The sequence below is a fragment of the Scardinius erythrophthalmus genome (assembly GCF_964197995.2).
Source record: "Scardinius erythrophthalmus genome assembly, chromosome: 2".
NCBI lineage: Eukaryota > Metazoa > Chordata > Actinopteri > Cypriniformes > Leuciscidae > Scardinius > Scardinius erythrophthalmus.
In genome coordinates, this window is record NC_138222.1 from 1,541,438 (window position 1) to 1,554,891 (window position 13,454).

Sequence of the window (13,454 nt, forward strand, 5' to 3'; positions counted from 1 at the left end):
CAACCACACACCACCACACCTGTCTCCATCCATTCAGGAACCAGCACACCTGGCTCCATCCATCCGAGAACCAGCACACCTGGCTCCATCCATCCGAGAACCAGCACACCTGTCTCCATCCATTCAGGAACCAGCACACCTGGCTCCATCCATCCGAGAACCAGCACACCTGGCTCCATCCATCCAGGAACCACCACACCTGGCTCCATCCATCCAGGAACCAACACACCTGGCTCCATCCATCCGAGAACCAGCACACCTGGCTCCATCCATCCAGGAACCAACACACCTGGCTCCATCCATCCGAGAACCAGCACACCTGTCTCCATCCATCCAGGAACCAGCACACCTGGCTCCATCCATCCGAGAACCAGCACACCTGGCTCCATCCATCCAGGAACCAACACACCTGGCTCCATCCATCCGAGAACCAGCACACCTGTCTCCATCCATCCAGGAACCAGCACACCTGGCTCCATCCATCCAGGAACCAACACACCTGGCTCCATCCATCCGAGAACCAGCACACCTGTCTCCATCCATCCAGGAACCAGCACACCTGGCTCCATCCATCCAGGAACCAACACACCTGGCTCCATCCATCCAGGAACCAACACACCTGGCTCCATCCATCCGAGAACCAGCACACCTGGGTCCATCCATCCAGGAACCAACACACCTGTCTCCATCCATCCAGGAACCAGCACACCTGGCTCCATCCATCCAGGAGCCACCACACCTGTCTCTTTCCAACCACACACCACCACACCTGTCTCCATCCATTCAGGAACCAGGACACCTGGCTCCATCCATCCGAGAACCAGCACACCTGGCTCCATCCATCCAGGAACCACCACACCTGGCTCCATCCATCCAGGAACCAACACACCTGGCTCCATCCATCCAGGAACCATCACACCTGGCTCCATCCATCCAGGAACCAACACACCTGGCTCCATCCATCCGAGAACCAGCACACCTGGCTCCATCCATCCAGGAACCAACACACCTGGCTCCATCCATCCGAGAACCACCACACCTGGCTCCATCCATCCAGGAACCACCACACCTGGCTCCATCCATCCAGGAACCAACACACCTGGCTCCATCCATCCGAGAACCAGCACACCTGGCTCCATCCATCCAGGAACCAACACACCTGGCTCCATCCATCCGAGAACCAGCACACCTGGGTCCATCCATCCAGGAACCAACACACCTGTCTCCATCCATCCAGGAACCAGCACACCTGGCTCCATCCATCCAGGAGCCACCACACCTGTCTCTTTCCAACCACACACCACCACACCTGTCTCCATCCATTCAGGAACCAGGACACCTGGCTCCATCCATCCGAGAACCAGCACACCTGGCTCCATCCATCCAGGAACCACCACACCTGGCTCCATCCATCCAGGAACCAACACACCTGGCTCCATCCATCCGAGAACCAGCACACCTGGCTCCATCCATCCAGGAACCAACACACCTGGCTCCATCCATCCGAGAACCAGCACACCTGGCTCCATCCATCCAGGAACCAACACACCTGGCTCCATCCATCCAGGAACCACCACACCCAGCTCCACCCTTCCATGAACCAGCACACCAGGTCCCAGCTGTGCAGCCACCACTGCAGGGTCCATGGCAACGTAAAAGACCACAAAAAATTAAAGGTGTGTTTTAGTCTATGCACGGCATGTATTGTACAGACATTTTACCCCCGCATAATCGTCATGAAGTTAATGTGATTTTTGTAAACCCTCTAAAAATTATTGATTTATTATGGATCTGATTCAGGATTGCAATTATACTGTATGCCTATATGCTATATTATTTTATTATTATTTTCTATAAATAGTAATTGAATTGATGGTTGTCTACACATCCCTGTAATTAGAGAGCTGCAAAGTTAAAGTCCCAGTGTAAAGAATACCAGTGTAAAATATATCTGCTCTGTGGAAAGCGATGTAAAATGTAAACAGTCCATTAGGAGACACAACATAAAGAACGGATGGCAAAGAAACAAAGATTCTGAATAGAACCATGCAGTCTTTGATACTCCTGTGGTTCTCAAATCTCACTAGGAGGAGCTAAATGTGCTAATGACAAACAGTGGGAAAAATGCATAAATGTGTGCATTGTGAATTTATTCCTGCACAAAAAATACTACACATATTGTGGACATTGGTGCAAATAATATATTCCTTACAATTACAGATTGCCCTCACAATCGGCTTGAAATGTTCCCAGTCCGTGAAATAATAAAGACAAGGAACAGGAAGGTAGGACAATGACTAACTGGATAACAGTGTTTCCTCTCAATTAGTTAAAGGTATAGCGGAGGATTTTTTATTTCCGGGTGGAATCCCTATACTATTGGTCCTCCTAATTGTCAATCATTCTGGTGAATCAATCAAACTTTTCAAAAAGTGGAGAGGGCGGGACTTATTTAAAATTCGGAAAGATCCTCCGCTATACCTTTAAATAATGCTATTGGCTATTGTCATTTCAAAACCTTAACCAAGTTAAATTTCACTTAAAATGCAGCAACAAATATGTGATTATAAAAACAATGGTTTTATTGCTTTTATTATTTATCCCCCAAAAAAAACAATTATTACCCCTAAAGACACCCACGTCAAGACAAGTCACCTTTTTATATAGCGCTTTTTACAATACAGATTGTATGAAAGCAGCTTCACAGTGATTACTTAATGTTACCTTGACAAAATGCTGTTGTCTAAGTCACAACATTGAGCTGTATATGTAGGCATCCTGTAAATACCTTTAGCTTGAAGTGTCAGTCATGGATCTTATTTGATGACTATTATTCTAAATATGCAGTATATAAACTGTCAACAATTCATATATTTTCACTCCTTGTTAAAGTACAATATTTAAATAACATACAGTAATACAATGTCTTTGTCTTCCTGCCACAGGGGAGGACAGAACATCTTTATGACTGGCAGCCCTGCACAATGTGGTATGTTAAATAGCTTTTGGTTATGTACGATTACATGCATTTTATTATTGGGCTCTTGGATCTCTCTGTACTGGCAGAGAGTGTACTCTGTACATCCCTGAGCAAGACTCTTAACCCCTAGTTGCTCCAGAGGCGTGCGACATTTGACATAAACAGCAATTGTAAGTCGCTTTGGATAAAAGCGTCGGCTAAATGAATAAAGGTAGTGTAATGTACTGTTTTCATTTGTTGGGATTGTTGACAAGCCATTGTCTTGGGTAGAGATTATTAAAGAAAAATGATCATGCAAACAGTTTTTGTATGCTGTTTACAATTGTGAGTGTATCCACAGCCATATGAAACCAAAAGTGAAATTCACTATTTAAATGTAACTATGGAAGGGCCGCAAAGTAGGGATGCATTATTTACACAACATTTTTCCAATAATTCAGCATATAGCTACTAGCTAGTCTTTATTCCAAGCATTTTTCAGGTCAACGTACATGGACTGTTGTCTTTTGGCTTAGGTCAGGCTACACAAAATTACCCATCTGAATTTTCCCAAGGGGATTTATAAAGTACTTTTAATGACTTAACTTAGATTATGATGTGCATGCTTGAGTATTTATTATTCACTTTTGAGTTTCTGCTGCAAGTCTCTAGAAGAGGAATGCAGTGATTGGAGATGTTGATGGTATAGTCAGAGGAAACATCAGGGTTTCAGGGTTTGACGATTAGTACACTGCCAATGGATACATTTATTTGTAAGTCAGAGGATTTATTTTATTCCACAACATTTTGACCTTTTAAGCTGCTCACCTCGTCCCCACTCTGGAACAACAGATTCTTGATGCTCTGCATTACTCTGCAAAGTATTGTAAAACAGTAAATGTTACATTCATGACAATCAATTCAATGTGTATTATACTAACTAATTCTCCCTCAACTTCCCTCTATTCATTTATGTTTTTCCCAGTGGAAAGACCTGGCCTCCATCCTGGCAGCCAGCCTGATTCCCATGCAGCTATCCTGCAAATATGCAACATACATTGCAAACATGCATTTTTTTCCTTGTTCTTGTTAAGTGTATTTTCTTTACATCTTTTTTTGTTGTCCACTTGTATTGTTCCATAACATTGTCATGTTCCATCAGCTAAACAGTTTGTAATGTAATTTGAACTTTAATATTCTTCATGGTTTTTATTCAAGCTTGTTGCAGCCTCTTTTATCTGTATGGATTCAATAAAGTGCAACAGTCAACAGACTTAACATTTCTTAAACTTGAAGGACCCCTATATGGATTGTTTTGTTGCCAACAGACCATGGAAACGTTACAGTTGATTGTATTTTGACTGATCATAACAACTGATCCTTTCACAACTACCAAAATGTTCAGTTCACTGATGACACACACAGTTGGAGTGCTTTATTGGGGGACATAGCTCAATATTGAAAAGATTTCATATTAAATAACCTCCGCCACAAATATAAAATTAAACTACATGAGCAACTTCCCATTTTATTCACAGGTTTCGAAATGCTTTAATTTTTATTATCAATCTTTCAACCTCTTGCTAAATTACAGTATCATAATTAACTATGAAATCATTCCATGTCCTTATTTGCATAACATACTGTTTGGACTAACCCTATGTAGCAGTTACTCATCTTGAAGCTGATTGTGTGTTGACAATGTAAAATAACTATTTAATTTTTTGATGGGAATGAAAATGTGCATTTCACAAATGGGACTACACACACACACACACACACACACTTCAAATAAGGGAATTGAGATCATCTTAAATAAAGTGCTGTTTTTGGTACTATATTTGTTGTTCATTTGCCATTTCTGTTATTCACTTCACTGTCATGAACTATACCTAACAAAATAAATGAAGTGTACTATGTGACATTTTCAGATTTGTCTTTTATTATTATTTGACAATCTGTGACAGCTATCTGTGATGGTTGAAAACTTCCAGTTAAACTTTATTTGATAATCAGTAAATCCACAATCAGAATTTAATATGGACATAAATCACATAAGGAGAGTTAATATTAGCAAAGTTAATAGCCTATTGAGACTTTGATAAAGGTAATGTATACCTGTATAACAACAAGGAAAAGAGAAAGGAAATTATATACATATTTACACATTTAGGAGTAATTTGTAGCCTTATATTAGTAAGTTAAGCCTATTACAAACAACGTGAGTACGCACTGTAAATGTTTTAATTTATTATGGGTGTTTTTCAGGTCTGTCCATATATCATTGACCACACACTGTTCATATCATTGACCACGTAATTTACATAGCACCTTAATCCTTACTAACAAAATGCAGTATTGTGTAACGTGACAATTTTATTTAAGTCATAGCGGCCGAACAAACATTTAGAAATTCTAATTAAACAATATACAAATGCCTAAAGCTCCTAAATTACACTTCCGATGTGTAGTTAGGGAGGTACGTTATGTAACTCCAGCCGAGTGTGAACATAATCCCGAAACGCGTGTATATGGGCCTACTTGCTAAAATCGCCTTAATCACCGGTTTGCTTTTTTAAAGTAAACCACATAAATTCATTGTAATATATGCTTCGGCTGCAGTTAAACATTAAGATATTATCATGATATGTGTTTAGAAAACCCTATTTTGCAAACCGGAAGAACTACTGTGACGCTGATTTGTTCTGTTTTCCAGCTCGGAAAATATCCGAAATAAACCAAAATCTTTACTTTTGCATATCACACAACACCTAAATACAGTGTAAGTACTAGTTCGGCTGTACTAGATATTTAATATATTCAGTGCATACATCTTTTTACAACCCTAATCACAGCCTAACGTTTGCAAACAGAAAAAACTACAAATATGGTACTAATTAGTATGAAGTGGCATGGCGCGGCTAGAGGGAATTGTAGTTTAAAAATATATGTCTCAATATATTGAAATTGAGATTTGTAAATAATGATGCAAGAATACACTGATGGGTTAAAGGGGATGGGAATCACATTTGTGTAATACAATTTTAAATACCTTACTGTTAAATAGGTGAAAATCAAGTTTGACCATTTTTGATAGCAAAACCTCTTGGTGACTCTACCCATATGGGTATAGTCATATAGCTGAAGTCAACAGCTATTTATAACAGTTGGTTTCATGTCTGTAGCCCTTTCTGTTCCTGAATGACAAGCTTTCAAACATGCACCAAGGTCAAGGTTCAGAGGTCAATATTTCAAAGCAGGAGCCATTTACAACCTTCAGACTGACATATGTTACTCTCCAGGTCGAGCCCTTTCCAACCATATATTTGGTTTAGTCCTACAACAAAGTTTAAATTTTAACTTTACATGGACACAGCCTTGGCTCAGGCATAGTTTCAGTGAGGACTTTGAGGCCCCGACCTCAACTTTTATATATTTTTTTAGAAATTTAGTATTATAACAATACTGCACATATGTATGTACCGCAGCCAAGCAAAAAACAGACTATTTGGGTGTTTTAGATAGAGTCATGAACTTATGAGCATCAGCATTAATCTAAAAGATGCAATAGGCCCTATGCACAGCTGCACTACTTCCTGAACTTCAGCCAGCTCCTTTGATTCCTGTCTGCCATTATTGGACAAACTGATTAATCCAGGTGTGTCTGACCAACAACAATAATCAGACACACCTGGATTAATCAGTTTGTCCAATAATGGCAGACAGGAAACAAAGGAGCTGGCTGAAGTTCAGGAAGTAGTGCAGCTGTGCATAGGGCCTATTAGGTGTCCAAATAGTACTTTCAAATGATGTCAGTGGTGGATGACGTTTTCAGATCATTTACTTAAGTAAAAGTACTAATAATTTGTTATCATGATATTATTATTCCTCATGTGTTAATGTAAAAGCAGGATTTTACTGTTGTAGTTGGTTGTGGGTGAACAGTTTAGTCTCTGACTGCATGAGATGAATTTTTCATTATGGATGAATTTGCTGATTTTTTTTTTTTTTATTAATCGAGAGCCCATAGCCCAAAAGTAACACCTTCACACTGCTTGTTTTGTCAGTCTAAACCTAAAAATGTTTAAAAATATCTATTAAAATAATCTAGATGAAAATCTTCACATTTCTGAAGCTGGAACCATGAAATGTTTTTACATGACATGACTTAAAAAAATAGCTGGCAATTAAAGTTCTGTCGATCAACTAATGCACTAACTGTTCTTGTATAAACTGTTGAGTACCTAATTTATACTCTTCATATTGTTTGTGTGCAAAACTCCACCTTTGTAAAGCAACTAAAGCTGTCAGATAAATGTAGTGAAGTAAAAAGTACAGTATTTCCCTTTGAGATGTAGTGGAGTAGAAGTGCCATACAAGTACAAGAGAACAACAGCTTTATCATGCAGTGTAGCTGTGAAAAAAGTCTGTATCAAGTCACTGCTAATGCAAACTGAACATTTCCTGCTGCAGCATATTAGGTTCACACAACAGACAATTCCATCAAATGGGTTTATTAGAGTGGCACAAAATCACAAAATGAGAGCAAGAAAAATTAAGTTATTCAAAATGCTTTACATATAAAGGAGTTTAAATATTCACACTATTGCATTTCAAAGTGCTTTGCATATAGAATAAAAACAAAATAAAAGAAAGAAGGCCAGGAGTCTGCCTGATTCACTAAATTTGGGGCACCCCTATCTGAGATGGTAGAGATGGAGCAGGTTTGCGGCGCCACTGGACCTTCAATCCAGGGACGTATTCTGCTGGGGTGGTGCTACAACCAGTAATGCCCAGCGGGGCCACGCTTTGCTTGCTCTGTGGTTACCAGTGGTGCATATGTATGCATCACAAGTTACAAAGACATTTCTTTATACAGTTTCACAGGATGTAAGTGAAAATTCTTTGGATTTGTCTGTCTGTCTGTATGTACATTTAGATGATGTCATATGGAAAACATAAAAGAATAACATTTATGGTTTCAATGCTATTTGACTGTATTCAGTATGCTATAACTACAAAAAAACTACAAAATAATATGGGTAGTATATGCATATTGCATACAAATATAAATCCACTTATATTATGGAAATACCAAAGTACATTCGAATTATACTTGTTAAAATTACACAGACTGTCATTGAATCTTCATTAGATTTTTCCATGCAAAGATGATGACAATTAATTATTTAAAGCAGCAATAAGCAGTTTTGGTCTGAAATCAGCAAGCTCAAATGTTAGAAGAGATAAATAACTCAATGTTTTTCTATTTTTTTAAATAAAAATACATACAGAATCTACAAAAACTTTCCTGTAGATACTTTGGTACAGCTATTTAAAACAAAGGCAAGGCAAGATTTTTTGTACAAATCTCCAGTTCCTCTGTGTTGTTTGGCAGTGGTCTTTAGGTGTCTTCTTCCTCAGACTCGGGGCTGGTGAAGCCATTGTCATCCCACTCCTCAATGTCCTCCTGTAGGGAAAGGAAATCACATTCCATAGTGGCTATACTGCTGTATGCATTAACAGCCTGTTTGTGTTGACTTCTAAGTGAGTGACCCCTCCGATTGAGGACACTGTTGAGCCCATGTGTAGCATCCTCTGTCAGGTCACCGAAATCTGTAGAGGAATTGTGGGAAAAAATAGAAAGAGAAAGATGACACATCAAACAAAACATGACATTTGTAACTATTTTTGCATTTTACAATGCTGAATTTGCAACTTCAACATTACCTTTTAGTCATTATATTTACTGTATTTACAACTTTTACATTGTGCACACTGGTACCAAATAGCTGGTCAGCTCAGTGCCTGATCACAACTCAATGTATATAGTAGAGTTCGATCGATCGATCTATCTATATATATTATAAATAAATAAACACATGATACTAAAATCTAAAGATCTTGTACATACTGCTGGTTTTGATGCGCTCCAAAGTCTGTCCTCTGAGTGACTCCACTTCTTGCACTTGCTTCAGAAGGTACTTGATGTGCTGAGACATCTCCTTTACCAGGATGCTCTGCTCCTCCTCCAAGCGTTTCAGCAGCATTACCTGGTCGAAGACAGATCTCTTCAACCTGAAGGTGTTGCCTTTGGTTGGGGAAAGTAATGGAATAGTGGACAAGGAATGTTTATTATTATATTATACAAGCATAACAGAATTATGTTTTCTGAGAAATCTTTTTAGCAACAGCATTGGTTCTGTAGAATATAAACAATTTCAAAATATGAATAAAAGTCACAATAATATAATTTGAATTATATAATTCTCCATTCAAATTGAGAGCTTGTGAAATTGTGATGGTCAAGCATTTTATTTGTGATTACTACAGCAGAATAACATGGTGTTGAACTCACCATTCAATGTTTATGCTCCGTGATTAATATTTCCATATTTTGGTATTCATGATATTTTTTATTTCAATATATCATCCCATTCCTGTGTTGTTGCATGACAAGTAACAAAAAGGACAATGGTAAATATGGAAATATGGAATATAGCAATTCATATATATCATACCATCTCCATGTCTCTCCCATGGTAGGATATATCCCTCTGTCAGACTGCAAGCCAACTCCTCGTCAATCGGATCTCCTTCCACTACGGTGTTGTATTGCAAGACCTTTTCACGAAGCTTCTTCTTCAACTCTGTCATTTTCTTTCTCTTTCTTTGTCTTGCCTGGTTGCTATCTGCAAATCGAAATGAAAAGAAAACTGTCATAATCCCAGATTATTATTGTTTTTTTAAAGTGTTATTGGTTTAAATAACTTGATTTGACAACAAACCATGCTGACGATACAGATCTTGCTTCTTGCGCAAAAGGGTTACAGTGATGTTCTCAATGTCAGCCCTTAGCTCTTCAGTACAACCTGGAGTGTAGACTCTCTCTAAATAGGTGATACAAAACAATTGACAAGAGACACAATTAGTGACATTTTCAAAATATAGCCACCTTTTATTATTTGTATAAAGGTACAGTCCTTAACAGATGTGTGTGTGTGGGTGTGTATATACACAAATACATAGTGTACTTTACATGTTTTACCTGTGACCGCCCATTGTCTAACATCACACACCCACTGCTGTATTGTCTCCTGATCAAGGTTGTGCTGCTCCTTGATGTTGCTAAGGCTGGCAGCTTCCACCTTTGCCCTCTCTGTGATCTTTTAAATAGAAAAAATAACAAAATGTCCGAAAAAAGCTCTATGCACCACCACAATGCAAAATCCACCAATTTTACTTGAGCTTTCGGTACAAGACTTTCATCAGGACAGGTGTAACATTAAATAACACATTAAATATCTGTGTATACTAGCAAGCAGACCTCCCCTCAGTTACTTAAAATGAATAAAACATGATTATTATCAAAATAGTCGCATATTTTTTTCCGTAACATGATTAAACAATTCATCAACAAATAGTTTCAGATCTAGCTGTAGTTGGTGCATTGAGGGAAAGGGGCAGTGCTTAGGATCTCAATTATAATTTACCCTTACTTTGACATATCTGTGGGCTAACACTTGATGAAGGTTGTCCCTCTTTCTTCTGTTCCAACCCATGGCCTGTCGCGTTAGCATGTTCACTCTTCCTGATGAAAACAATAAGGCACCCACAAGCCAAAAAGTAAGATTTCACATTCAAAAGGCAATAAGAGAAACCCAACAGACATGCCTAAACCCTATCACTAAAAGTTAGTTGAACTGGTAATTACCTTGAAGTAATACAATGATAAATTTCGTAAGAACAGAACAGAGAAACTTTGTTTTTTTTAATTCCCTGTAAAAACACTATTAAGTATTTATTATTATTTATTTATTTACTCGCATTTTGCTGTATGGGCTTTGGCATGCATGACGCTCAGGAATGGCCTCATTTCTGTTAATGGCAGAAGCTCTGGTAAACCCTCTGCTACTTTGTTAAGGTAGGGCCAGTACCTAAACAGCAGGAGCAGCATCATGTGAGTGTAACAAAGATCCATTTTTAATTGAAATCTAAAATGACTAACATCACTGTAAAGCTGAGAAACAAGACATTTTAATCATGGAGTTGGATTTGCAATATGACAATGAGGATTACCTGCATGTAACATCCATACAGAAGAAGGTAACATTTGCCTTCTTTGACATCTCTCTTTGAAGAAACATCGGGTAAGCAAATATTTCTCCACGGTAATGGTTCAGTCCTCGTAAAAGAAACCCATGTCTGATAAATCAGAAGAAAATCTAGTGGTTAAGAAACAATTGACCCAGTAAGGCCTGGCTTAAGCTCACATCTCTGTCAACTGAGTGCCTATAACAAGATATATGATAAATATAATACTTGGCTACTACAAAGGATAGATAAATACCACTCTGCAAGCAAGCAAACGTGTGAAAGACTTGGATTGCCATTAAAACTCAAATATCAGACTCCAGGATCACACACACACACACACACACACACACACACACACACACACACCTGCAAACTGCAACTTGAATGCCCTCCTCATCTATCTGAGCACCAGACTTTTTGGACATCTCTCTGCCAGCGGTGAACTTGGCAATACCGCAGACAGCACTGTCATTTGTCTATAAAGTCAGTTTATAACACATTTTAAGATACATAAAAACACAAAACTAAAATATCTGTATAAACAACTATTATTAAAAAAAAATAAATCTAATGTTCATACACTTCTCATGTTGCCTCTGACAAGATCAACAAAGGTAGCAACGTCCTCGTCCTTGGCCAGGAACAAGCCCTCATATATGGGTGGCTCCTCAGTCCTGTCCATGATAAGATAACATGCGTCAGTAATAAAAAAATCACAAGTACTACATTTACTATTTGTTAAAATGTAAGTTATGATCACTCAATGACAACCTGAAGGGCTACTATTTGTGTTAGACAAGTCTAAAATAAACTTCTGAAAAATACCTATACCTACCCTTTTGACTTGCTGAAGCGGTAATGCTTTCGGTTCCCATCAGAGCAGACAGCCAACATGTCTGGAGAACATGCTGGGCACTCAAAATGATGGACCTGGCACATATCCTCTTCTTTGTATTCACAGAACGTAAACTCAAAAAAGCTCCGCTGAAATGTATCAGCACAGATACTACCTGTCTGCATATTAAGAAATGATTGGTTAGAATTTTTTGAAGCAATGCCCACAATTAAATATTAGGTATACAGTAATATAATTTAGTTTGTTATATGTTTCAATGATATTCAGGCAGATTTACCCTTCCAGCTTGAACAGATCTGTGCTCCAACATTTTCAGGAAGGCCTGTCTGGACATGGCTGGTGCAGTCACCTTCATATGCTCAAACGAGGTGAAGACATCAAACTTGTATAGGGTCTGGCAGCTGGTGCTAGCTGGCCAGTACCGATAAACAAGCAGGTCCTTCACCTCAGGAGTCCATTCTGCAGAGCATGATGGACAGGATTTCCGAGGCAAGCAGACATTGTATCGTCCTGTGAACAAGTCAATATACTGTAGTAAAGTCTAAAATAATTTCAGTAATCAAATTGCAACAGATTGCCTTCTATACAGAGATACAAATATATGATATATTAGCTATTTGACATGGCATTTGGGCATTGCCTGAAAATGACATGGTTATAAAAAGCTTTGCGTTGCACACAGTGGTAAAGTAAAGTTCTAGTACAATAATACTTGCACAAAAAGGAGGGCTTTCAGAACAACATACCATTGATGGTGACCACAGAAATATGCTTCCCTGGAGTGATTGTGAGGTCATGAGTGCATTCACAAATTGACCTTGGTGCAGGAACAGGCAGTTGACATACTGCAAAACAGAAAGAAGTTATGAAGGGTGTATTTACAGCTTCTCCTCAGTCCCTTAGATGCATTTCCCAAAACGCTAACCTCATTTTCAAAATAGTGCTTTAAAATCCAACAATTAATCCAAACTGGCCACACCACTATTCCACCTGTAATTGTCATTATGTTGAAACAACATGTAAATGCTTAAGCACATTTTGAAAAATATTAAGACGCAATTGACTTAGCTGGTCAAAGATATGCTGGACAGAACTGTCAAAACCAATCATACTTTTGTTATTCAGCTATTAAATTTCACACTTGCACTTTAGAGTTTTTAGAATAAACTTAGAATGAGATTAGCATTTTAGAAAAAATGTCTAAGCCATTTAGAAACACTGTTAAATATAAACATGTGCACTATCTACAACAACATTTGGACAATTACACTATAAGTATGAGACAATTTGATATAATGCTAATTTTAACATACTTTGTTCACAAAACTGAGGCTGGCCATTTTCATTCACCACCACAGCAGTTGTAGGGGGAATGGGCTCAAGAAATCCATGGAACACAGCCTCTCTGTCATGGAAGACATTTCTCTTGTGGGCCTCCATGTCACAGGTAGCACAGAGGAACTCCATGTCCAGTGGCACACAGTCCAGGCACCTAATCACAGCTTCTACAGCACAGCATCTGTGACAGTTTTGGATGAATAC

At 38.7% G+C, this 13,454-nt stretch overlaps 2 long non-coding RNA genes and 1 pseudogene across 3 annotated transcripts in view; 1 reads left to right on the forward strand and 2 right to left on the reverse strand.

Annotated features, from left to right (window-relative positions):
* The window catches only part of LOC308685994 (gamma-glutamyl hydrolase-like), a 70,090-nt pseudogene that overhangs the window by 32,730 nt on the left and 23,906 nt on the right, over positions 1 to 13,454 (reverse strand). The window lies entirely within an intron of this gene.
* On the forward strand, positions 1,520 to 4,817 carry LOC308687058. The gene is made up of 4 exons (XR_014029685.1): positions 1,520 to 1,676; positions 2,221 to 2,285; positions 2,946 to 2,989; positions 3,945 to 4,817. It is a non-coding gene; the product is annotated as an uncharacterized lncRNA (long non-coding RNA).
* On the reverse strand, positions 10,784 to 11,532 carry LOC308687059. Its single transcript, XR_014029686.1, has 3 exons — positions 11,423 to 11,532; positions 11,039 to 11,164; positions 10,784 to 10,896 (listed from the first exon to the last, which is right to left on the reverse strand). It is a non-coding gene; the product is annotated as an uncharacterized lncRNA (long non-coding RNA).